The sequence below is a fragment of the Hylaeus volcanicus genome, chromosome 3 (assembly GCF_026283585.1).
Source record: "Hylaeus volcanicus isolate JK05 chromosome 3, UHH_iyHylVolc1.0_haploid, whole genome shotgun sequence".
NCBI lineage: Eukaryota > Metazoa > Arthropoda > Insecta > Hymenoptera > Colletidae > Hylaeus > Hylaeus volcanicus.
In genome coordinates this window covers 20530501-20557891 of record NC_071978.1, presented here as the reverse complement: position 1 = coordinate 20557891, position 27391 = coordinate 20530501, and the positions used below count along the sequence as shown (strand labels likewise).

General features: G+C 42.9%; 1 protein-coding gene across 8 annotated transcripts in view; it reads left to right on the top strand.

The window, feature by feature from the left end:
• The first annotated feature begins 1090 nt into the window (after window positions 1-1090).
• The window catches only part of LOC128873842 (SH3 and multiple ankyrin repeat domains protein 2), a 206120-nt gene continuing 179819 nt past the window's right edge, over window positions 1091-27391 (top strand). For 3 of the 8 annotated variants that reach the window (XM_054117747.1, XM_054117743.1, XM_054117744.1), the window contains exon 1: window positions 1092-2101. The gene's annotated coding sequence lies outside the window, so the exon portion shown is untranslated. Of the gene's footprint in view, window positions 2102-2814; window positions 3274-27391 lie in introns of those variants that run through there. The other 5 variants (XM_054117748.1, XM_054117751.1, XM_054117754.1 and 2 more) reach the window with 3 other exon arrangements.

Here is a 27391-nt window from a genome sequence, read left to right as displayed (position 1 = left end):
TTCGTTTGGCACCGGTGCCACATTGGTGCCACCAGACGGCATAGTGTAGATATAGAACATGATGTAAGAATGCGTTCGTTGACGAGCACAGGTATGATATATCTACTTATAATATCTCTATAGATTAGACACGTAAAATAGACGGGATTGTGCCATATCCTAGACTAAGACTATAGCTAATCGCAATCTCAGAAACATTTCCACTGAATGTAGATAACACCAGTAATCCCTCAGGGTTTGTGAAAAAACAAAAAAACTTTTGTGTGAAATTGTAGTTTCTTAACTTCTTTTTGTATAAGCAATGGCACCGAGACGCTACCGCGTCTCTAGATAGTTTCTTAACTTCTTTTTCTATAATAAATGATATTTTACATATTCTCGGAAGTCTCTAAGATAGATATAGTCTAAACAACATTGACTAGTTAATATAATTTGTGAAATTAACAAAAACACACGAAAAGTGGGTAAAAGTATAGAAGCAATAAGTATTTGTACGATTCTTATGACGAACCATTTACAGTAGAGTTTGTAACGTAAACACATTAGTTTATTGCTCCGTACCAATTAGAAAACATCAAATTTTCAATAAAGTCAGGGCCGACGCAAGGCAGGTTCAGCGCGTTCATCGGAACCCGGCCTCGTGTTTTAAAAGGCCCCGCGGTCTACGAAAATTACTGAATTAAAAGGCACCGATTTTGATTAACTTTTTACAGGATGATGATACCATTAACAAATACAAGACATATTTTTAGTAACGCTGATTAAATTGAAAGGAGTGACAAAAATCATCAAAGTGTTATTATTTAATATTCATCTTATAAAAAATATATAATATGTAACAGCATTTGTAAATAAATAATTCCTCGTTGTAAAATTTAAGTGTACGATTTGAATGTGAATCCAGGCCCCGCAAAATTTTTGAACCCGGCCTCGTATAAGGTCACGCCGGCCCTGAGTAAAGTACTTTTAAAAATGGCTCTAATAGAGGAATTGAAGAAGATCCCACTTCGAATAACTAATAATTTAGGTAATTTAATGCTTAGAAGAGTTACAATAATTATAAAATCAAAAGGAAATCCCACGAAGGAAGTATTATATACTTATAAATTAATGTAAATTTCTTTTGTTTTTAATCAAGTCTTAAAAATTAAACAGTTGTGCGAATACTTATTGCTTCAACATTTCTATCGATTAATTGTTTTTTTTTTTGTTAATTTCATAAATTACATAAATAGCTATTTATTTTTGGTACTCTATTTGTTTTTTGGAAATTGATCGGTGTACGAATACTTTCTACACACACTGTACGTAAGTAATTACATATCTATCAATATCTAGAGATAGACAGAATTTCCTGACGAATACTAGATAACGGATATCACTCTATAACCGTAGTTGTTTATTAATTTTCGATAACCCTTTCTCAAAATAATCTAGATTGAACTTATTATCGAAACAGCGTATAAAGAATCGTTGATCTTTCTAACCAATATCGTTAAATCTGTCAGCACCAACAGTTGTTCAGTGCGCGAAAGTATAATCGTGGAGATATCGACGTACATAACGGAACTCACCGGTCCTCGCTTCATTCTCGAAGGTCCAGTTTTATTTCGCTCTTCATCGCGAACGACGAGCAGAAACTCACACCAAAGTCACAGAAATTTTGACGCCATTCCGTATATCGTGGTTGGCGCGACGTAAACAGCGAAATTTCGTTTTGGAGCGCTTCGATCGGCTTCCACGGTGCGGCGCTGCGGTCGCGGCTTTCGAGAGTCTGGGCAGTCGCGAGCGCGAGTTTGGACCGTGAAGACGCGGTTTGTCGTCGCTCCTCGTTCGTGATATTCCACACGTCAAACACGCGCCAAGGCGCGAAAACGAATAGGGTGTTCGATCGTTGTCGCTCGTGTCGAATAGTGTTTTTTTTTTTTCTTTTTACGGGAGTGCAAGTGTGAACCGTACCAGCCGACGTAATCACAGTGTCATCGAACTTGATCGATCGTGAGGAGACACTCGGAAACGGAGCAAAGAAGGAAGTCGAAGCTGCACGTTCTTCCACGACCCAGGGGCGAGTTTACATCGAACGTCAGCTTTCTTGTCGGTGGTGAGTACTTTCGATTCTTTATTTTATTCAATGACTAGCGTCGTACGATCGTAACTCGTAAACACGAAGGCGTCGATAGCGACTCATTCGTACGACGCATTGTTTCTTTTGCGAATAGCGCATCGACTGTAGTCGATAACGCAGAAGTATCGTGTTTTGAAACGTTCGTCGCTTGGACAACACGCTTCGTTCGGAGTATCTGTTTTCCTCTGGTAATACACTTTTATCGGCATTCTTGGCGCAAAGTTTGTTTCGATATCGGAGTGCCATTAATATTTCACTCCCTACGCTGCGAGAGGTTAGAACCTAGTCGACTAATCGATTCGGAGCCCGCCGAATGTTCGCGAGTAGTTAGACGCAAGGTCGAACTAACATTTCTTTATTTTACTTAATATTTTCTTTGGAATTATACACGGTGAATTTTCGTTATCGTTCCGAGACGCAGAATGAAGCAAACAAGGATAACGTCGCGTTGAAAAGCAAATAGGTAATTGCATAATTATGAACCGGTACTCTGGCTATCTCGATATGTGACGATTCACTTTCGATTATCGAACGGTATTTTTGCGGGAAAACGTTGGCACGGGTTGCAAGAATGGCGTCGCGTTGAATTCAGCATCACGGATATGGAGCACGGTGCTATTGTTTGATTAAAATTTAGTTATTAGATCAATTATGAGTTATCGATAGTTATAGACGATCGAGTTGTGTGACGATACAAAGTGTGCGACGACAAAAGAGTCGAAAACAGATGTTTTTGCCTAGTAATCAATAATTTAAGAGTGGCGTCGAAGCGTGTTGGAAATGTGTGCATTGAACCGTTATACAATTAATTTATTCAAAGCTGTTTGCCACGGAATGAAACGAATTAACGTAGAAATATAACGACGTGTTATTGAAAGTAAATTTCCGAGAATGTTCAGGTCGTTACAAATGGACAGAAGAAAAACTACGAAACATCTTGTTCGAATCGCGTTGTTTCCTGGAATTCCCAGGCGTCTAGGTAGTACACAATATTTCGTCGCTCTGTTTTCGCGATGGGCAGTAATTAGTTTCGGCCAAGGGTACATTCGTAAACAAACGGATTACGCGACGGGCTGCTCGAGTGTGGAATTTCGACAACACGATGAAAATATTCGACGAAAGGTATTAACGTGGCACGGACGAGAACAGTAAGTTTGTAGTTTTTCTTTTGAGTCGCTTAGCCCCTTGCGGTCGAATGTCGGACGAGGCTCGATGAAAATCTCGACTGCAAAGGGCTTGCGCATCAGTAAAGTATTTCTCTATAAAATTACATCGTAAACATTCATAATTTAGAAAAATATGTCCCATATAGAACCGTCTATTATGGTATGACAGATAATTAGATTTCTTCATCACCTCCTGACGAATATTATTAATAATCAGTATTATATTAGTGTTAATTATATATTAATTCGTACCAAATAGAACCGTCTATTACGGTATCCCAGATAATTAGATTTCTTCATGACCTCCTGACGAATATTATTAATATTTAGAATTATGTTAATATTTAACCTAGTATTATATTAGTGTTAATTATATATTAATTCGTACCAAATAGAACCGTCTATTATGGTATGGCAGATAATTAGATTTCATCACGGCCAGGAGAATATTAGTCAGTATTAAGTTAATATCTAATCTACTAATCTTAGATTTAATTATCTAATTCAAATTTCTCATATAACTTTGTATTATTTATCATGGAATCCATTTGCATCTTGAAATTGAAATTGCAATTTTTGTGGAATATAAAGCCAATTTATATTTTAATATACCTGTACTATTTTTACGCACATTTTTGCTTACACTCTCGTGTAGGCTTTCACGATTATATATATAATAATGTCAATCGCGGCGTGTATTCACATTTTTCGTCGCAACTTGGCACGTGTGTAACGTTTTCCCCGGACGTGTCGGACAACAGGTTTTTGCACACGTAAGTGTTTACCTTGCTTACGTAACGCGTCGAAGGCTGATCGCGACGCACTCCAACCGGGAGACACGTTCTTTTTCCTCCACCCTTCTGGAAAGCGAAATCACGTTCTTAGAATTTTTCAAAGTCGACCTTTCCTCGGGACCATATCGAAAAATTGACAAATAACATACCTGAATGCTTTTATTGAGCGTAGAAATTAATTCTGGGCTTTTATATTCAATCATTTGTAACTCTAGTCTAAGTAAATATATTTACTTGCCATTTTGTTGCATTAAAGGACCAGCCACGGTTCGCGCAGATGGATTTTAATAAAGATAAACCTGATACCATCAAGTTGAGACTCAAACTGGAGTTACAAATGATTGAATCCAAAGGCCCAGAATTCATTTCTGCACCTAATAGCTTCAGTGATGGTATACAAAAATCCGTTTTATTCCTTGGCTCGCAAATTTATCACACTTTAGTGGTTTAATGGCTAGCTTCGGGGTGGGATTTCTCACCCTTGAAGCCTTAAAGCCGTGGCCTTGTTAATAGAGTAGAACAATACTTTAATAACGCGCACCCTATTAGGAATGCTCTATTACTCTCCGTTGCGTCTTCGCTTGAATTATTCTTCATTAGTCTGGACTCCTTGTTCTAATAACCATAGCTCTCTTATTGAGGAAGTGCAACAGAAATTCCTCCGCCTTATTGCTTCGCGTATAGCTTATTCTGTTACAACATAAGGGCGCCATGCTACGAGGGTGCCCTTAAAACCAGAGAAAACTAAATTAACACCCATTATCTTCTATTCATACAAAATAACATCTATCCCATTCCAACAATTAATATTCAAAGAAAAATATTCAACTCTTGTATCCTAATTCGGAGCTCGAACGTTATATGTTGTATTTAAAATAGAGTCTATATTTCATTGGCTACTTCACTCAAGCCTCCAGTTACAAATACAATTATTACCCATAACTCCAATATGATAATAGTAATATTGGAGCTCTTATGGATAATAAATATTGGAGTTCCTGAAATACTTATTCACTGGATATAACATGGACAGAATTAGGAACCAAAAGAGGTCCTTTATGTTGAGAATAAGCATTATGTGCCAGTAATTTTGAACGTTTTCTGTAGTTGCGCTCGTCAACGCAGTCCCCTCCTTACCGGGGGTCGGTTTTGCCTGAGAAGGACACGGTTTATTGCACCCCCTGACCGTTTATAGTTTTTTCCGACTCTCGGCGTTTAGTTAGCAGAAAACCTCTGAACGAAGAACATCGGTTCTGTTTTGTAAATTATAGTTTATACTTTTAAATATACACTTAGTTTAAAACTCTGTTGTATTTATTTCCTAAATAAATATTCAACACTTTATTAAACTATACTCCAAAACATTGCTTGTATAATACACGTTAAAAAAAAGAATCGCAATACAATGCCATGGCGCGTTTTATCGTCGTCCTCGGGCGCCAAGCGCGTTCAGGTCAGATTTATCACGCGACGGGACGAAAATCGCGGCACGGGGTCGGATGAAACGTTCAATTTGCAACACCCGGGTTCGTTTTGCACCTCTTCGGTGTTAACGTCTCGGTACGTAAAACGTTCCGCGGAAGTTCGTCGACTCCCTGGCTCGGTAAATTCGAGTCATGCGCGCGCGCGCTGTCGTGTCGTGTCTATTTAGAATTTCAGCGAGATCCACGCGGTTGAATTCCGGCACGAGCGGTCGTATTTCACCTAAGGGAAGGGAAAGGGGACGCTCACCGGGGCATCGGGAGGGTTTCCGCGGCGCGATCTCGTTAGTATCTCGATGAAATACACAGGTGCAAAGCAACGCTCTACGCGTGTTTTCGCCTTCGTCGGGACAGATAAGAAAGGTCTCGCCGGGGCCGCACTGTTTATGCTTCCACGACGGAGGTCGCGTTCACCGAGTAGACGGGCAACTACGAGCCGAAGATGACGAAACTCGCCGTCTCGAACTCCTAGCCTCGCGTTCCAACGCAGATCTTTCCCCGCGACTAGCTTTTCCAGGGGGATTCCAGCCGTGCTCAGTTTGGAATTTTCATTTTTGCAAGATGCTGGAGTATTAGCTGGATTTTTCGTTATTTTCCTTCAATATTCTTAATTTTTATTCGATTTGAATACTTGGTAAGGAGCGAAGTGAATACAATAACGCAATGGTGATGCTGAATATTTATTGCTACAAACTAGACAATTTTAGTTTCCATTGCTTGTAAAGTAGAGCTTTTTGGCGTATCATGTTATAGTTGAAACTTTATCGAGCCAACTATAAGAATGAGTCATATTCACCTGCCATCTGCATTTACACAATTTATCACGTGGAAAGCTCCGAATGATCCCACATTTTTCCAGTCCAAAATAATTTTTATCCCTCCATCATTCCGTAACTCCAAAGCTGCTTAGAAACTCCTTCCTGCTTGAAATACCCATCTAAATACACCTGTTAACACAAAGCGGCTTCTGTTTGAAAATCCTCGAGATCTGGCAATCCATGTGACGCAATCGGTCAGCAGCTTACGGCACCGCAGAAAATTGGCGACGATGAGTCGCTCGTTCGAAAATTCATACGTCTCGCGCCGGTTAATTGCGACGTTCGTTAAATTGGAAAAACAAATTGCGTTTCTCCCGCGGCCGTCATTCCGCGGGAACGGTTCACGCAACCGGCCCCGGAATTACTTATTTTCCGTCCAAGGACGCTCGCCTCTCCCCGCAATTGTCGCGTGCTGCTGGCAAATAGAACAATGGGACGCAATTTAGATAAACGTCTGGTCTCGTTGGCCCGCTATCTAGCGTGCGCGATCGTTTCCATTTCCTCGCCTCGTAACCCCGCGAGCTTTCCCGGCAGCTTTCATCGATGCAGCCATTTCCCCACTTGGGTCACGCGTCTCCACGCGATCGTTTGCCGATTTCCTAGAGAGATTTTACGCGAACGGGCAGCCTAATTACGCGAATAGGGCAATTAGAGGTATAACGTATACAAATTGGGGGAGTCTGTGTCAAAACCTGATTACGTGCATTATTGAGTAGGATAGGGTAGGAAATATCAATGTTATTCGAACGATATATTACTTTCAGAAATATGGTACACGTGAACCGTGCTTCGTGAGTTATTTATATTATATTCCTATGTTTACATTCACGGTTCATTAGTACATAATTTAAAGGGGTATTCTGAATTAGGAGGTCTAAAAAACGTGGTTTTTCGTGAATTTTTTTAGGATGGAAAAAAATAATTAATTCTATCGAACTTTTTATCCTATTTTCATACATATTTGAGTATTCTGTACAAATTTTTTCAACAAGAAATATTCAAATTGAGTCGACTGTGACGCGCATTTGTAGAGCACCTCACAATTAAAACCTCCTATCGGCGGGAAAGATGCAGGTCGTAATTTTGGTTTGACACAAAAAAATCAAAAGAAATTTTCATTTTCATACATTTTCCTTCTATGTGAACGAAGAAAATTCCTACGAAAAAAATTTTAAACAACTTTTCTATCAAGTTAAAGTGATTTTTTTTCACCCAAAGAACTCGTTCTTATTTTGAAACTTGCAGTAATTTCACATTTCACTATTTTTGCGGGTTTTTCTTAGAAAAATGTATGAAAATGAATATTTCTTTTGGTTTTTCTTTGTGTCAAACCAAAATTACGACCTGCATCTTTCCCACCGATAGGAGGTTTTAATTGCGAGGTGTTCTACAAATGTGCTTCGCAATCGATTCAATTTGAATATTTCGTCTTGAAAAAATATGTACAGACTACTCAAATATGTATGAAAATAGGATAAAAAGTTCGATAGAATTAATTATTTTTTTCAATCGTAAAAAAATTCACGAAAAACCGTTTTTTTTAGACCTCCTAATTCAGGATACCCCCTTATAATAGACCCCCGTAAAGATTCCAATTATTGTTTTGAGATGAACGTGCATGAATGAGGTCGATATCTACTAAAAATCTTGTAAAATACACGGTAGATATGATCCATTCAATTGAATTATCGGATTTAATCTCGTTTTTCTTATTTTATCGCTTCAAAGCAGGCGATCACACACTTTTGATAAGTGAACACTGAGCGTTATCGTACTCCACCTCGTACAGGAAGGTTGCCAACCTTATCAGTGAGCAGTTAGGGCGCGCATACCCTTGGCCATATCCCGTTAAACAAATGAATTGCGTTAGTAATCGAAAGAAATAAACGAATTTCGCAGATTGCATGGACGGTGTCGGAGTATGTGCAATTCCTCCTTGGATTGCGCTTATCGCTATCGTTAACGGCCGCATCCTCCACCGATACCGGCGTAAAGAGGCGTGCGTTGTATGTCATAATCCAGATGCACCGCAAGATAAAGCGACGACACGGTGCCGGTATTTGTACGAACGTACGACACGCCGCTGCGTGTACTTACGTTGGGATGATTTATCGCGCCTCGCCTCAAGGATGCTTCGAGCGAGCCGCGTTATCTCCGACAATTATGCCTATTGATAACGCGCGGCCCAACGGGATGCGGTACAGGTTACTTCTGTTGCTCCGATTCCACCGTGCAAGGCTAAGGTTCATTCCTGTAGGTATACCAAAGAGAACTTTGGACTAAATCCGATCAGAGACGAGCACAATTTTAATTGTATTAAGCCCTCAGGGACTGTAGTTCGATTGTGGCTACAGTACAGGTTTAGCGATCCCAAGGTACCCGAGATATAGGGCCGGTGGGCCTCAACGGGCCACTGGCATCCCTAATGGGAATATAATTGATCTAGAATTATTTAATTATAATTGTGTATATAATTATACTCGAATTATATACTTGCTTCGATATCTGAAGGTAGAGTAATTCAATAATTCTAACCGAATAGTTATAAACGAATACGTTTTTCTTTACAATACGTGTCGAAAGTGTTCACGTATTAGTCGATGAATATTTCTACCTTGCTCTTTGAACCACCAATCTGCTCTTAGAGATATTTCTCACCGTATCTTCCCGAAAGTATCGCGAATGAACAATGCAAATGAAATTTAATGCAAACGAATTCAGTACCATCTGTTTCCTCTTCAAAGAACAATTCTCCACCCCTGCCTCTCGTAGCGATAATAACTCCCGAATTTCGAGCGTCACCTGCGTACCTGCACGTATCTTTCACCCATTTTTGTTCGTCGCTTCTCTCAATGTTTGCTGTTCGCTTTCAAAAAGGGGGGTAGGTGGGAGGACAAAAAGAGTTCTTTGACGGGCCGTGTTCGACACGCTGCACCCTCGTAGGAGGGTGTTTCTCTCCGCTCGTTTGCATACATCTTTTACTCGTTGTCCTGCGAAATTGCTCGTAAACAATAACGCGACGCGCGACAAAGGATCGCCGTGAATGGCGTCGAGCCTCGACTCGACGAACCCCCGTCGTCTTTAAAATTAATCGACTTCGTTCCCGCGTCCACGTTCCCGTTGCGAAATCATGGCTGCGTGTTTTGCCAACGAACCACGGTAGAATGCAAGCTCACCGAACGTTCCTAGGACGCGAATACGTTACGAAAGTAATGCGCGACGCGGGACGTATGCACTTTGGGACGCAATATAATAATGCCGCGTCTTCGTCGCACCCGAGTTGTTCGCGATGATAAACACGCGAAGTTATTCCGACGTGCCGCGAGACGAGTTTCCGGGGTTGGTATCTCGCGTTAATTTAGAGAGGGAAAAGGGGGACCGAAGCTCGATTGTTTTTAACAATTTATAAGTTGAGAAGAATACTTATTTGGACTTTGCTGCAAATTAAAGCTATTTTTAACGTTTGGACTTTAGTAGATATTATGATATGGGTATTTACGATTGTTTTCTAGAATGAATCGTATTTTATTATTATACTACATATTAACGCAATATTCGAGACACGTACATTTTTAAGAATTTGATTTTCCCTTGATTGTCTTATTTTCTTAGAGAAGTTGTTATCACCTGCGTACATTTTCAAGCAATCATGCTTGCCTAGTACATTTCTCAGTACAGATTTTCAAGCTTCTAGTAATAATAAATAATAAAAAATGATTCTTTATCATTATTTATTTTATTTTTCCCGCCGTTTCGAGTAATGCGAATACAAATATCTTCGAGTTGAGTAGAGAATCTTTGATTGGGGCCTGCGAAGGGTAACCATTAATCCGCTCGCGTCGACTTGGTTCGGCTCGGCTCGACGCGTCGCACCGTCGCGGCGCTCATCGACGCGGTCCTCCTGCCCCCTCCTCGCCCCGACCACCCCCGTCCACGACCCAAAATCAATATAGGCGCCGCCACTGACGTCGTTCCACCCAGGATTTTCCACCCTTCCGCGTGCCACCATCTTTCGTTTCCTTCGTTCGTCGGAACTTCCCGTCGCGTCTCACCCAACTTTACATCCCACTCGTCGCCCCCCTGCCTCCCTTGACACCTGGACCCTTTGTGCTTCGCAGTTCCTCGAGAGTTAATTCACCGGGACTACGCTGGAAATGAGATCGCATAATGCGTCTGATGGGGGCGCGCGATCCTTGAAGTAAAGGCTCGTTCGCCGACAAATATACTCGACCTTTAGCCACTGTTTGCTCCTATTGTTTGCGCGAAACGCTTCTTCCTAAACTGATCTAACTTTGGTATAATATTTATTAAAATGGGTCTCATACTTTCGCTCTCATTCTTTTTAGGAAGATATCATTTGAGTTTAGGAAGTCGAAGTACTTTGGGTGGTACCAATTGCAATTCAATTGTATCAGGGTTGTGCCATGCGAAAAACAGAATGCGAGGTGTTTACTCAGATCACTTAAGCATATGTTTATTACTAGATACATCACGTGCTTAACGTTCCATTTGGATCGACTGTGTTGATTTCCAATCGATGAATATCTCACAAATTGCAATACCTGTTTTTCCATTTTTTTATAGTTACGTATGGTTCACTCTTTGCTGCAAATCAACGTTGGGTGTTAATATAATTTTTGTACAGAGTAAAACTGACACCGTGCAGCGAGTCCTTATTCTTCGAGTCAACACAGTCGCTTCCTGATTAAAACCTAGAATTTTAAGGACACCTCTCGCACAATATGTTTGCGATGTTCTTTGAAGACGAGCGCGGAACCGAAAATAACTCTCGCTTTGTACAACCCGTGAATAATACCTTGCCATTAATTCTGTGGGGAAAAATACGTGATGTATTCCCCCTCGCGCACCTCATTACACCACGTTTATCTACATTGAATGCAGGCTCGTTTTCTCCACGGCGTGATGTTTATTTGTTTATTTCGATAATTAACGGGTCGAAGTCCAATTCTGTATGCAACTTAATAACACACACGGCGTTCGCACAGTGTATCTTCGCGAACAAGTAATCCTAACTGGTACTGGTCGCTATCTCTTTTTCCAGAGCATGTTTGCTCTGTACTTTTTCATATTTATACTTTTTCCTGCGTTACGTTACTCTGATATTTTCCTCTCCATCGCATAAAATCTCCATAAATAATAAATAACGATCGAGGTGGTAGCACTACTCATAGATATTTTCAATCGTTTCATACTTTCGGGATAGGAATGAAAAATGATCGATTATGCGGCTGAAAAGATACGAATACCAAGATTCGTGTCGATTTCTCCGAAGTTGCTTTTCGTTTCATATAGTTGACTTTATTTTGTACCGATTTAACACGTTGGTCGGATTTTTCAGCGAGGAACTAAAAATATTAATTCCAAAAGTGAGACGATAATGAAAATAAATTCGGATAGGATTTGTGAATTGAATAGGTTAAAAAATTGAATACTACGACAAATGTTAATTTATCTAATGTTTAATAGTTTCGAGACGAAATTTTATCCTGAAGAAATGTTGACATGTATCAGCCAACCCATTAAAAAATCAAAAACATTTAAAAATATGGCTGGTGCTGTAGCTATCCTCGAAGTGTATGCGTTCTCGCACGAGTTAATGAACTTTGGTCGCGAGAGACGGGACGGATCGCGAAGCGGGGACGAGGATAAGCTAATATTGTCGTCTCGATCGATTGGCTTTCGGTATCACTCGGACAAACACGCGGCTTAAATCGATCTCGAAGCCCCAGCGCGTGCAAGCGAAAGAGTCGAAAGTCGATAGCGGTGAACCCCCGGCGGAAGCCTATCGCATTCAATAGACGATCCTCGACCGAGAGCCGCCGCAGATGCTATCTCCTCCCCGCGATGTTCGTCCAGTGAAAGCATCTTGTCGCGTCCCATTCGACGCATAATTGCCATTGTTGCTTCTTGCCGTACGTGCATTTATCGTCTCCGTAGACTCTGCCGCGTCTGTCCCCCTTCCTCGATCCTTTATTCATTTTTTTACTCGACGTATAATAATTCCAACTCGTAAACGACACGAGACCGGTCGAGGTTTATTGCCTCTGTCGCGCCTCCATCCGTCGAGAGTTTACTTTCGTCGCGACGCTTCGTTCTCGATTCGATAGCGAGAGTCAAGGTTACATACTCGCGTTCGCCTCGTCTATGGAAGCTGTGCGATAAGGATCATTTGCAATGTTGTTTAAATCAACGTTATTTCATTCATCATAGTCACTGCATAGTCGTGACTCTTTAATTTTTCTTACATATATTTACGCCACTAGTTACCATTGCTTTCTCAGTTTATCTCGATATGTCTCGTTCGTCGTAATCAAACATTTATTGCGTTATTTACTTTTGTATCGTTATCGAAATTTAGGAATTTCATTAAAATACATTTTCGTTGACGCTTAACTTTTGGAATCTATTTTTTGAGTCCTTCAGTGAAAAGCACCCATAGATGGGTGACATGGCGATCAATGTGTCAAATACAAAGTCTATCTTACGCGTCTCGGACACTTTAATTTTTCTTACATATTATCTACCCCAATAGTTACTATGGCTCTCTCAGTTTATCTCGATATGTCTCGTTCGTCATCTTCGTTACGCTGTAGGTTTGTACTTGTAGGTGTCGCCGTTACGCGACAGCCAATCGAATTGCCTCGCCAACTCCCGAGCAACGAACTATATCGAGAGTTATGGCGCAAAGGACGTCGAGGGGCGCGAAGGTCCAGAGGCATGAATCGACGAAACGAATCGGAGATTTCTAATCGTTGCACCGATGATCAACGATACTCTTTTTTTCGCCTGAGGGGGCGCAGTTGACCAAATTGCATTCTCCCCTCTCCGTAGGACGGTCGTCGTCTCCGTGGGGTCGTTGGACGATTTCGGAGGATAATTTATGACGTCCCAGCGGTTCGGTCGCGCGAGGGCCAGCATAAACAACCTTCTCCCTCCTTCTTCTTTTTCCCCCTTTCCTTTCCTCTGTTTCCCTTTCCGCTGGTCGGTCACCCTCTGGATCCTATGGGAGCATCGACGGAACAGGGAGAGGGAGATCAATACCGAAGAATAGCGCGTTTTCACTCGCTTTTCCTTCTTTTCTCGCCACGATTCGAAAACAATCCTCCAACCCCTCTCGACGTTTCTCGACCGTTTCTTCTCCCTCTTCGATCTCTTCTGCTCGTGAAAGCTTTTCCCGCCCCCGAGGGTGCAGAAGTCGAGCTCGAGTTGCCTCGATTACGTGGAAAGTCGCAAGTTTGCGGTCGAATCGTTCCTCGAGCCGTATCCTGGCCACTCCGATGCTTTCGTGTCGAATATATACATTTTCGAGTAGTACATTGCAAATCTGATTGATACCCCTCTTGTAATGGAGACCTAATACGAGGAAGAAGGAATGTTGCATCTCTTCTGTTTTCAAATTATATGTGACAATTCTGAAACTTTTGAAAATGTACATGTTCGATATAAAATTATCTTCACTTCTTCACGACTCGAAGAATCGACTCGTCATCTTTCCCGACTAGGAATCTTCACCCTAAAATTCATTTTCGAATAAATCGTGATTCCATCTACGAATTTCGTTCGCGTAGCTCATCTTCTTCGACCCCCTGTGTCTGTGCGCAGCGCAAAGTTTTCCCTCTGGCCAGCTTCGCGGTCTTTCTTTTTTTCCACGCTTTCGATACTCGAGCTCTTTGACACCATCGGACCCCGACGTTTTTCCTTCCACCCTATATACCACGAAACCCTCTTCACGGGTGCTCGATGATGCGTGTGATGCACACGAGCAGTCCGAACGGTACCTTGCGTCGGACTCTCTCCATGGCTCCGCTTCGAACCCCGTCACGAGCAACGACCCAACGATTCCTTATGGTCAGGACCGCAGTTGGGGATGGGCAACCCTTGTGCAATCTAGACCATCCCTTAGCTAGTGGGTGAAAAGAAGAGACACCACGCTATTTATTTACCTTTTCTCTGGAGTTGAACGATTTTTATAGTAAAAGATACTCTTTATAGAAGAAGTAGGGAAAAGAAGAGTGGAAATAGAAAAATATAGAGCTTCGGTATCGTAGCCCTCATAGAGCGTAAAAACTAATAACGCCACAAGGAAACAGTGACTTTATTTTCCAAGCACAGTATATTTTCTTGAGGGACGATGGTTGGACTTTAAATGAAAAAATTCGAACTGTATCGCCAAGAAGGCATTTTGTAACGAATCGACCGCAATTGAGCCCTGTTGATTAGCCACCCTTGCGCGATGGATAACCTGCACCCTTCTTTTAGGGGCTCTGCCTTTGGCGAACGGTATTTTTCGATCGAGAGGGTGGAAACTCGTCGGTGCCGAAAATATTACATGGCTCTCCGGGGAGAAGTATCCAGAGAAATAGAGTAGGCGAGGAGGATCGACCTTAATCCGATATACCGTTTGTCGAGCGTACGGGGACAAGGACAATTTATACAGGGTGTGCTGAAACTTATCCGTGTTTGTAGTATGGATACGGTACTCGTACTTTCTGCATACTGTTTTCATTTCAATTTTAAGTAGTCCAGACTTTTGTCGATACGAAGAAAACAGTGTTCGTTGAATTTCAAAGTAAAAATTCCACGTCAATTCTGTATCGTTCTAACTGTGATGGAATCGTGTCATCCTTCTTCCACTCTTCTTCAACTCCAATGCCTCAGCTTCTGGCAACTATCGCCATTAAGAATCTAATTCCATTCTGCTACGAAGTCATCATTCCTTTAAAAATCCCTCGAGACAATGATCGAGGCGATGATCCCGTTTCTATCGCGGAAGTCGAACCGAATGGCAAGCAATTTCTTTGTTCGCGAGGGTGGTGTGGGTCAACTGGACGTTAGAAGCCAGCACGATGGCACGTTAAACGTCGGAGAGCATGGTCGGCCAGGGCACGATAAGAGGCGCCCCTAATCGCTGCTTAACTTAATTACCAAAGAGTCCACGTCCACTGGGACCAAAGTCATCGGTGTCTCCCGACCGATGCTGTTTCCGTTTCTCCCCTCGAACATTTTATGGGACGACTGTTCGGATATCGTCATTTCGGGTAATCGTTTTCGAACTTATCCTTCGAGTACGCGACCCCACGGTCTCCGTTTCCCAATAATTGCATTTTCCGCGAACAATGTAACTTTCGTCGCAAATTAACTCTTTAGCTGCGTATAGTCAGCCGGAGCTGCGTATAAGTTGCAATCTTAGGCTCCCTTGTTTATCGTCACAAATTGCACCGTCTCGTACAAAATATGTTCCCACATCTTAACACTTAGTCCACCGTACGCGCCACAGAGAACTGCTCGGAAGTAGCACGGACTGAAATTCACTATTTGAACTCAAAAAAGTCGGAAAACTAGTCACGTGCCCCATTATATTTCACGGCAACAATTTCGTTTAACGATTTCACATATTATTTATACAAAACATAAAATTGAAAGTTCAAGATGGGAAAATCTCCCCGATCGGTCGGCCAAGTTCTTATACAAATGCTCTTTGTCGTTTTTTTAAGGGGTAGAATATTCACACATTTATTTTCCATGCAACACAAGCTCGAATTTGTTATATCTGAATACATGTACCATATTTTGGTTGAATTTTTCGTGATATTTGAATAGAATCCTTCAAGGAATCATACACATTTATCAATTTCACGCTCCCATAAGTTTATCCTGTGCATACACAAATAAAGTTTGCCTGCGATATCCCCTCGGAAGATACATCCGATTGGAAAGGGTTAAAACTCTTTGACTCGCGTAACAAGTTGTCCGTAAGCTTATAATGAAAACGTAAGACCGATACGGAAGCGTCGTACCGAGAATTACGTCGATGCCGCGATGTCAATGCACCCTGGGCACGTCCGAGCCGTGGAAAAAGGCGAAGAAGTTGGGCCCTCGGTGAGTAATGCCGCGGGTCCATCGGTTCCAAGTGCGTTCTTGTCGTTTCGGTGCATACGCCCTGGCTGGACTGGCCCTCCGCAGTACAAAAACCCCGCGCAGGACAATAACCCTGAATAAATCACTGCCCCCGATGGCAATTCGGCCCTCTCGGCGCTGTTTATGCCGCCGTTGCCTAAACAAGATCAAAACGAGCGTCTTCGGCTCCGCTTCTCGTCTTCCTGTCGGTGTCTCGGCCTGCCTTGCCCTTCAGGAATTCCTCGAACCAACGATCGCACCCCTTCCACTGGAACCTTCCCACCAACCACGAAGTCATTCGGTACAGAATCTTTCTTCGTTGACGTTGTTTCGATCTGAAGAGGTCTCATTTTCAAAATTTTAATAGCCGGAAGTTGAATTTCAATAGGGTTCAGATTAGGAGAGTAGATCGTTTAGGCCATACTGGAAAAATCGAAAAGTACTTTCGAACCAAGTTTCTGATACCAAGACAGGTCTTTCTACGATCCTTCTATCTGGATTTTGAATAGACTTTGTGGTTTACGATCCACATTCCCTTGAAAGTCAGAGGTCATACCGTTTGTCTAGCCTTGAAGAAAAATCTTGACTACTTGAAACTGAAAATCAATGAAAAAGGTATCCTTCTCAATTATCTCTGAGCCACCCTGATGAGACTTTGCGGAGGTATACGATTCATATTCCCTTGAAATTCAGAGATCACTCCATATTTCTAGCCTTAAGGAAAACTCTTGACCACTTGAAACTGAGAATCAATGAAAAAGGTATCAGCTTCCCTCCCAATTATCTCTAAGCCACCCTGACGAGCCTTTCTGGAGGTATACATTCCATATTCCTTTAAAATTCAGAGATCACTCCATATTTCTAGCCTTAAAGAAAAATCTTGACCACTTAAAACTGAGAATCAATGAAAAAGGTATCAGCTTCCCTCTCAATTATCTCTAAGCCACCCTGATAAATCTAGATGCACCACCCAGAATTCTAATCTCTTCGTATCCGGGGCAAAATAGACTCTCAGCGTTAGAAAAGGGAGCAGGTGTGGGGCACAAAGGGGCATAAAATGTAAATTTCGGGGTTAAGCCAGTACTCTCGAGAAACTTGAGCCGCGGATGCAAACTGCAGTTTAGAGCGCGTTAAGTCGCAGTTAAATCTAAGCTCTGGAACGGCAGCTCGCGGCATAAATCTTCGCCCCTGACGTAACGGCGTCCACGCGCGTCGGTTCGTCGTGGGCGTGCGCGAGAGGAACTTTTAGGTTGTCGGAGATTCCGTGATTTTCCTCGTCGGACGTGGCCCCGCGACGGAGAAAGTATCGTCCTCGACGCGGCGAAACGCTTCTACTCTCGTTCGACCCTGCCTACCGCGCGTAACCTCCGCTAACATGCAACTCTGACGCAATCTAATCCATTAAGGTCGCGCGATGGGTGCTTAATGCCTATGGTCGGGAGGGAATCTCACCTGCTCGTCAAAATCGCAGGTACATCACGATATACTCAGTGCCAGCACGCTTGAAAGGCGAGTGAAAAGTTGTTGGAAGATTCTATCGTGTTAACGGGTAAATTTAATTTTCATTTCGTTGGAATTAAAAAGGGGAACACGAAGAGTGAAGGCTGTACTTCCGGAAGGCACCGGTGGTCTTAAAGTATCTGAATCTTTTAAACGGGTGAATTCCCGAAGTTAAAATTTTATATTTTTTGTCTCTTCCACACTCTTCATAACATCCTCCAAATTTCATATCAATTAGCCACAGGTGCCTTTCGGAATAATTTTCAGAGTGAATAATCGATAATAGCACTTCGCTTAACAAGCTTCTACAAATTCCCTAAGTTAACCACTTGCGCTGGAAAGACGTGCCACGCACGTCGTGATGCTTTTGTCACCGAATCGCCAACGACGATGTTCTATACTTCCTTCAAAAAACTATTCCAAATAAATTAGTCGAAAATCAATTAGTTTCGAAAATATAAATCTTTTTCCGATTTCTCTGAAGAATCGAACACTGGGAGTCGCCTCCCAGCGTGTTACACTGGACCGTTCTGGTACACGCGTTCGGTAAATTCGTTGCCAGCGCAAGTGTTAAAAGTTCGCCAGGTCGTCGAATTCGAACATATTATTGTGTCCCAAATTAATAAATTGTTACACTAGTATCCTATACGGTTAGTTCCACTTTCGTGCAGGGATTTCGACGCCAGACCCGTCGAAGAACCTTCGAAAACCGCAGTAAGTTCCTCCACCGTGTTTCCCACGCGTTCCTCCCCTTCACGCCAAGGGGAGAAACGTTCGACACGCACGAAACGCGGCGAACGCTCGGATATAGGCTCGCTCGTTCGAATATCGACTTGGACCGCATTCCGCGGCCCAGTTTTCTCCTGCTCGCGCTTACTATCGGCCCCGCGAACGACCTCGTGAAGTATTAGAGCCAGGGTCTCCTACGAAGTCCCCGCAATGTTGCCGAGTCGTTAATAAAATCGTTGTGTCCGGTATGACTCTTCCTGACGCGACCACGCAATCGCTGGGGGACCGTTTACGAGTTGCCGGCTGCGAAAGCCGCCACGCCGTTTTACGACGGATAATCCATTAACGAGAACAACCTCCGGAACGGAGCGAGGGTATGTAATCCGAGGAAAAGTAAAGAGCCGAGCTTGCCGCCTGGGCTTTGAGAGAGGTTAGTCTTATTCGAGGACGGAGGCTGGAGGCCGACGTGGGTGCACGAAAGTAAGCAAGGAATTGAGATGGGTATGAATGGGACAGTTCTTTTAGTCGTGAATAAATTGCGAAACTCGTATTAGTACGACTTCATTCGATTCTATTTATGTTCCATCATTGATCAAGGTGTGATGATGATTACGGAAACATTATCGATACCTCGTGTATTATTGGAACCAGTCGCTCGAAAAAATTCGTGTAATGACTTCGTAGGTATGTCAAGAAGCACAGAAAGTTTCATCTTAATTCGTGCGGTAGTTTTCGTTTGAAAAAATCGGAAATGATTACTGGATAAAACTACCCCTTTCACGGAGCACTGTGGTTAGAATCGAATAAGGTCGAAGCTTTGCATTTCCCATATATATTAACATATTTTAATGAAAATTGGCAGAAGTGTTCCTAGAACCACGTACTTTTACTACACCCATGAAATATTTACATCGCCCGTTCAGTATCGCCTGGAAAAATTCCCAAACGCTGCCATCTTCTAATATTTCTACAGACCCATTTTTTTAACGTCACCGATACGTCTCTAACTCGTCTTTAACTCGTTTATCTGACTTGCAACCATGTTGGCTCCGAAAGCAGCTAAGGATCCAAGGATCCGCGGTCGCTTTTCGTCGCAGATTGATCGTTGGCGTCGGATGGATCGCGCTCGCTGTTAGAAATCGCTTCGTCACCGACGCGATTTCAGCCTTCGGATCGGCGTGTCGCAACAATGTCGCTGGTAATTAGAATATTTTCATTTCTGTCCGCGTCCGGCGAGCTCTCTCGGCCTCTTTGCGCGCAACCCTCGCGCGCTCCGCGTGGGTGGGACCGGTTTTAAGTCGCGTTCACGCTGCGCGACGCGACGCGATTCTTTCTCTCTCTCTCTCTATCTCTCGCGGCTTGTATGTAGGACTCTATGTACCAGAACGGAACTAGTTCGTTCTAGCAGAGAGTCCGGATCGTTCGGTGGAAAGGAGAAAGACGCCAGGGCTCCCCTTTCCCTCTCGCGGTCGTTCGTCGAGCGCATTTGCCTTTCACGGCTCGCTCGCTCGGCTCCGCTCGCGTGCACGCGCTCGAGCTTCATTGAAACTGCGAGGCTTCACTGGAAGTCCCAAAAAGATGGCCAGAAGTGGTTTGGCTAGGTTGGATTAGGTATCTTGCTTGGGTCGCCGGAATTGAGGGAGGTCAAGGATAGGTGACCCTTGGAATATAAGGGTAAATTTTGCGAGGACGGTTAATCTTTGCAGGGCTTGTACATTGCCTTCCAACGATGATAAATTATCGTGGTACTAAATTAGCACTTTATCTACTGGTTTGTCGAGAAAGGGTCTGCACCTTAAAAAAGAACTTTCGATATTACTATATAGTATATGTATACTAACATATGTATATACATGTATATGTATGTATATTAACACATAGTTGACCGGTCACGGGTAAACTCGTGTTTGAACTTGCGTTATCTATTTCAATTTATGAAACCTTGCTCATCCTGTTTAAGTCCTGTCGATTTTTCATTCTTGTTTAAAAATAGAATATACTCTTCTCAGTATATCACATTCGATTACGAAATAATAGCCGGTGACATGAAGTCGCTTCTGTATAAAATTGTCGATCAACAATGTGTTAACCCTTAAGTGTCCTAAGTTTCGAATTTGATACTGGACTTTTAAATCGGATTGTATGCATAATGTTCTTTCGAACAAAAGTGAAACAAATAAACGTCAGTTGTCAAAATTGTTCGATATATAAATTCGTTAATAAATACATTGATATGTGTACAAATTTAATTTAGAAAATCAGGCTTTTAAGGGTTAATATGAATTGAGATTGACTCGTGCATACCGTTATAAAGTATACTAAAACCCCGTTTTGTTTCCTCAAACCGAGTACTTCAAGTCGTCGATACGTCAATCCACAACATGATCGAAGACACTGAAATTAAAAACATTAACACTGAATTAAGACTACGAATAGGGCCCCAGTAGATAAAGTGTTAAGACTGAAAGTATTTGGTATTCTCAGGTCCTTGAATCACCCCTATTCACGAAACCTCTTCTATTGTCGCCCCCTGATTTTCATTTGTAAAGAAGCCGACGAATAAAATAAATGAGATAAAAAATCCGAAGATAACAACGAATTTCGCTGGGATCCCTCTCGGCACGAAGGGTCGCGGACACGCACAAGCCGCTGACTCGCGTGAGCGCGTGCGTACGTGCATCGTGCGTAAAGCACGCCACGAAACGATCCCGCCGGCGGATTATGTTAATTAAACGTAATGCAAGAAGCCGTGGGGAAATTAATCGCGCCTCGTCCCCGCCGCCTCGATCTCTCTCGTTAATGGCGGCGCTGCTTTTCTGCTCGACCCTCCGCCTTTTATTTCCTTATCCTCCGAGTGTCCTTCCTTCCTCCTTTCCTGCTTCGATCTTCCAAAAGGAAGTCCCTCCCCCGCGAACAGACGTCGGAGATTTCGTCCCGAGTTAAGGGATCTCCTCGCTTAACTCGATTCAGCATTTGCATTATTCACTGAAAGTCCTCCTTGGGTTCATCCGACTGAATTTTGCTCAAAGCTGGTAATAAATTGGTAGATACGGTAGCTTCTCAAAGGACGTTCGATCTTAAAGGTTCCTTGAAGAATCGATTTTTTTTTTTGTACAATCGACAGGGTTGCAGAATTTTAAATGAGGCGACATTGGCGGTGCTTTGGGTTGTAATTAGCTTGCAATTAGGAGCATATTCTCTTTTCCAACCATCGTCAGCTCTATCCGTGGATATCCCTTAAAGCATTCCACTAAGCTACTTTGCAATATTTTTCAACGTTTCTGTTCTATATTTATGGGTCAGAATACCTCGAAGTGGAGTCCATTCCAGAATCAGAATCCAAACGCAGGATGTTAACTCGACGAAGTTGCGTAGCGCGGTAGCTCTAAGATCAACAGATTTATGTTTGGTTATCCATTTTCCAGCGGCTATTACAGGGCAAAAAGTTGATCGCTGTTATTTCCATTTGTTTTTGCCGGGTTCTCGATAGGGTCGGGGTGCTTTAGAGCAGGCGCCGCGCGTCCGAGCAGACCGGATCGACGTCGCCGGGAAAAATAGACGTCCTCGCGAGGGTTTCTCGCGGCGTTCGCGCGTTTGCTCCTGGTCGTTCATTAAAGTAGAAAATAGCTAATGCATGGTTCGATGACACTGGGACTCTTGCGACGGTTCACGACAAATTTCTGGTTGATCGAAACAACTGGATTGACTGTCGTGTCCATGAAATTTGCAAAAAATAGGTGTACTGTCGAGAAGTGATTAAAATTAGGAATAATAGCAAGGCTACTTAGTCGATCTGCATCATGTACAGAACTAGGAGTAGGTATTTTATTCGTACACGTCTTTAGGCGATGTGGTACAGCATTCTTTCCCAACAAAAATTAACCTGACTTGCTACAAAAGCATCGCAACACCAAATCACCTAAAAATACAATAGCACGAATAGAACTTTCAAATAATTTCCAACCTGAAAACGATCTCTAAACGACCACAAATACAATCTTTCCCTTCGCATCTGCATTCAAAATTAAAACCCAAGTGTCCCCTAACCTCTTGCAACCAGCAACAGTTTAGCATCGTTAAACCTGCACGTCGCATCGAAACACGGCAAGCATCTTGCACTCGTTGATATTGAAAGAAATCGGCGCTTAAGCCTGTAATCGCGTCGATGACTCCCTTCTCCGTAATTCTGGCCGATTTCGCGTAATTGCAAGAAGAGTCGCAACTTTGCTCACGGACGCAGAACAGCTGGGGATTAAAATCCGCACATTGCCGATACCGTCGCGTAGCTTTCATGCTTGAATTCAAATTTAATGGACGATTCGGAAAGGGAGATCTCGACGACGATTGCTACCCTGTACCGATTGCCCAGCACGGTGATTCCGATGATCACGAATTACCGAGGGTGCCACTTGTTGAGCTGGCTCGTAACTCGCTGGAGAACCCAGTCGCTCTTCAATCGCAATTTTAGTACCGGAGAAGTTCGCATAAATTATTATTTGACTGCGAAGGTTTATGCAAATTCATTTCTTTACGGAGACGGATAGGGAATTGAAACTTAAATGGAAGTTTTTCTTGTCCTTCCACTTGCCATGAACGCACGAACATCTGCAGTCTAATCATTATGTTTAATATGACTGATAGAGTTTTTTTTTTCAAGGATGAAACGGGGCCTGTAAAAAGTTTATTTTTCGAGTAAGGATCAGGTACTTGTATTTTCTAATTTTATTGCGGTGAGATTAGCACGAATACTTCTTTTGGAAGATTTTTGGGAGGTTGCTTCAAAGCGAGGTCCACCTATTCGACGACTTAATTTTAATATACAGTCAGTCCCATAAATATTCGTACCCTCTATGTCTATTGAAGAAATTTGTTTAAATTAAATGGTAGGTTTGATGTTTGTATAAATACGATGATGTATAAATATATACAGTCAGTGTAAGAAGTATTCGTGCAGCAACCAATTTAAAATAAATAGTTCCTATACGAATATTTATTACACTGACTGTACATGTGTAAAATTATTCATACACGTATTTATAATGAAAAAATTCATTTGTTAATATCAAAACTATTATTTAATTTAGTCAAATTTCTTCGATAGACGTAGACGGTACGAATATTTATGGGATGCATGTTACATATGACTGCATGTTTATAAGATATAGAAAACATACGTGTTTTCCAATTCGAGAACGCGCAGCCTCGAAGACGATACCAAGGAGGCGTTTCGAGGGTACTGGCTTCCGCTTTCTGTTGGTCCCCTTCCAGAGCGTTCCTCTTTCGGGGGCCCCTTTCATCGAGCCTTATTAATTATCATCGAGCGAGGAGGATTCGTTTTAACGAGCACCGGCTCCCTCGAATATTCTTTTTCCACGGGCGCATTGTGTCCTTCGCGAAAAGGGAGAAACGCGGAGGACCCCGGGTCTTTGGCGAAGAACAATCGCGGTCTCTCGATCATCGATCCTGCTGGATCCCCATTCTGCTGTCAGCCAGCCGCATTCTTGCTGGTTCGCTAACCTTCGAAAACGAAGCCCTTCCACTAAACTGCTCGGCGACTTTCGGAGGAACCCGCCGCATCCTCGTCGAGTCTCATTTTTCACCTTCTCTCTGGCCCTGGCTGCTCGTCCCCCATCTTTCCTGTTCTCGTTACACTTTCGCGACTCGTTAACCTAAACGGACGATCCTCACTTTTGCAGGGTACTTTGTACCTCGGAGATTTTTGCATCCGTATGGACGAGAGGATCGACTGATATTTCAAACCCTTTGCACTCGAGGCCTTTTTCTTTCTAGCATTCCATTTGCTTTCTTAGCATTCTATTGCCACGAATGCTAAGCTATCGAGATTTCAGAATCGGGTCACCTTTACCTCACTGACGATCATTATACTGACACTCCGAGTTTCAAAGAAATGAAACCTAAAGAAACATTACTGTTGGTAGATTTGCTGCGTGAAACCTAATGGTGACTGAGAGTCACCTCTCGAGCGCAAAGGGTGAACCTTGTACGAATTTTATATCGGGGGATTAGGTACTTTAGTTTGTAGGGGATTCAAGTGTTCCTTTATGAGATCCTAAATATTTTTCGTTGCGTTCTTATGCTCTGCAGCTGTTATACTCGAACTCGAGATGGTTCTTAATCGAGGATAGTCACAGCAATGGCTTGTAAGTCACAAGCCAAATTAAAAAACTTTGCTTGAAATGGACTAACCAGTTCAAATATAAATACCCAATACAAGTCTAATCTATTCTACCAACCTGACTTAAATTTTCTAAGGCACTCCTAGCAGCAGAGAACAGATTTTATCCTTTCTGTCTCTCCGCATTGTTGGAGTTTTTACCCGTCGTCGAATTCTAATCTCGCCCGTCGAACAAAAAGCGGCAGTTGAGTTGGAAGCGTATCGGTAAACGTTCGGGTTACCTCGCCAAAAAGTCGAGCTCCTCCACGGTTATTGCCGACGGAACAGCGAACGCGGCGGAATAAATTGAACTTTTTTGGAGGAGCAACGCGACAATGGTCGGGTAACGGAGCGTTCGAAGAACGCGGATACACAGAGTTCGGCAGGTTCGCCTGCTCGGTTGAGGCTGATTTATCGTCCCAAAGACGCTGCCAAATTGGCAGCTCGCTTCGTCGGGACTCGTTACGGCGGGCAATCGCCGCTGCGGGATCTCCCGCAGTCAGAATTTTGGATAATTTCAACGAGAGTACGTGAGATCGTTTGCGATTCCGGTGGGAGACTCCCGTCGAGTCGCGTTTCCTTCCCCCGTACTTTTTGCCAGCTTTCGTGAACAAAACACGCCAATTTAATCGCGACGTTTATTAGATCGAACGGTTACACTTTTAGCTGGCCCATTGTCAGAGGTTACATAACGCAATCGAGACGTCGTTTCGCTGATTACAAGGATCCACTTTCTGTATGATGTTCTGTACATGTTTATGAATATTTTATAAATCGTTCGGCGATATTTTCATTCACCTCTCGAGATTCGTCAAGCATAGATCAAGACTATAAGACCAAGAAAATCCATTGTTAAATTAGGAACGAATTAAAATGACCCGTGTAAGGGAGAATCGGGGAAAAATACAAATGAAACTGTCGTTTGCAAAGAAACAGCAACACTTTAGTCAAGAGAGCCCGTCTACTTTGGCTCGACCCTCCTTACTAACCGACTATTTACATCCTTAAAATGACCATTCCGGGTAAAACTCTCCCATCATACTCGGTTCCCTTTTTCCAAGCCGTGTCATAAAATGTGTTCTCGACAACATTTGCTGTCGATAAGCTACTCCCTGGAATTTCTTCCATTCTCGCTACAGAGCGTAGGAATACAATTCGTTTATTATGTCCTTCATCCCCTGCTCATGATTTTTTTCCAAATAAAAGTTTCGCCCATGGAAGACCACAGCGTAACGAAATTCCGCGCAACCGTGGTCGGTGAATTCGTCGAAGGGTTTTTGCTCCCGAGCAAGAAACCGAAAGTTGCGGGGAAGTCGTAAAGGGAACGCGGCCAAGATTGTACGCATTCGTTTCTGTTCTGTCCCCCTCTGCCCGATAAAGGAAGAGACACGTTTGCTCGCGCAAAGTTTAAGACGGCTTGGAATGGTTTCCGTCAACCAAAAAGGAGAAAAAAGTACTTTTGTCGCCGAACAACGTGCGCGGTGTCGCGATGACGCAACGGCGACGAGTTACAGCTTCCGAGCGCGCTGCGTTCCCTATAGATTCGCTTAACGTCACCGGAAATTGTAATAATTCCGACGATGATGCGCTCCCTCGTTCATCGAGCCGCGCTGCGGTCAATTGTAAGACGTAAACGAGATACATAGCTCGGATACGCCGGCATTAAAAACTGCTCAGCGGGAACAACGTACATCTGGGAACTCTTAGGCCGATCGCACACGGGCGCAACCGATTTGAAATTAGTGTTGCAAACCGTTTGCGCTCTTTGTTTCACCTACTCCACTATCTTTGTTTTACCTAGATCCACGGTCGCATGCAAGTAGTTTCAGAGTGGTGTTTGAAACTGATCAGTTGCGCTCTTGTGCGATCGGCCTGGGAATGTTCACGGATGTAGCTTTGATTCAACGAGCAGAAATTTTTGGAAAAATATTTTATTATCGTGGTCACGATATTGCGTCACGTAGCTTGTTTATACCTTCTGTTCCTTGCTTGCGTTACGTAGTAATTGCACGTGCAGTTAGTCTTAATCGTTACGACATAATGACAAGAACAGCGATCGGAACGATAGATGGAATGTCGCGAATGATTAGAATAACGAGGATGACAAGAGTTGGGGTTAAAAATAGTCATTAGACGAGGACGAAAACAAGGCCGAGGGCAAATGTTATTTTAAAAAATGCGACTTTAGAGACCGCGATTAAGATGTAGAACTTTGGTTAGAACGACAAGAGAAGTACAAAAGTATAAATATATAAACACGAACATACAAACACACGTAAAGAGATATAAATACGCGCAAATACATATAAACACGCGTAGACACAAAAATAATAAGAGCACCGCGTGGAACAAGGACGGTAATGCAAGTTGCGCGAGGCGCAATTTCCTAATTCCCCTTTGAATTTGAAATTTCGTCGGTGCTTTGTGCAAACGTTGCATAAAACGTTTAAGCGTAAGCTGTTGTCGTCCGCCGTCGTCGTTTCTCGCGTAAATTGAAACTGACGGGGACAGTGTTTGTTCGTTACTCGCGCCCAACGCGGCAAACGAACTTCCGGTCGCTTTTCCATTTTTTTTTTTTTTGTTGGGGGACGGGGAAGCTGCGAACTCACGGGAAGCGAAACGCGAATCGACGATCCATAGAAAGCTGCGTTTCGAATGTGGGAGCCAGACAAACACAGGTGCAAT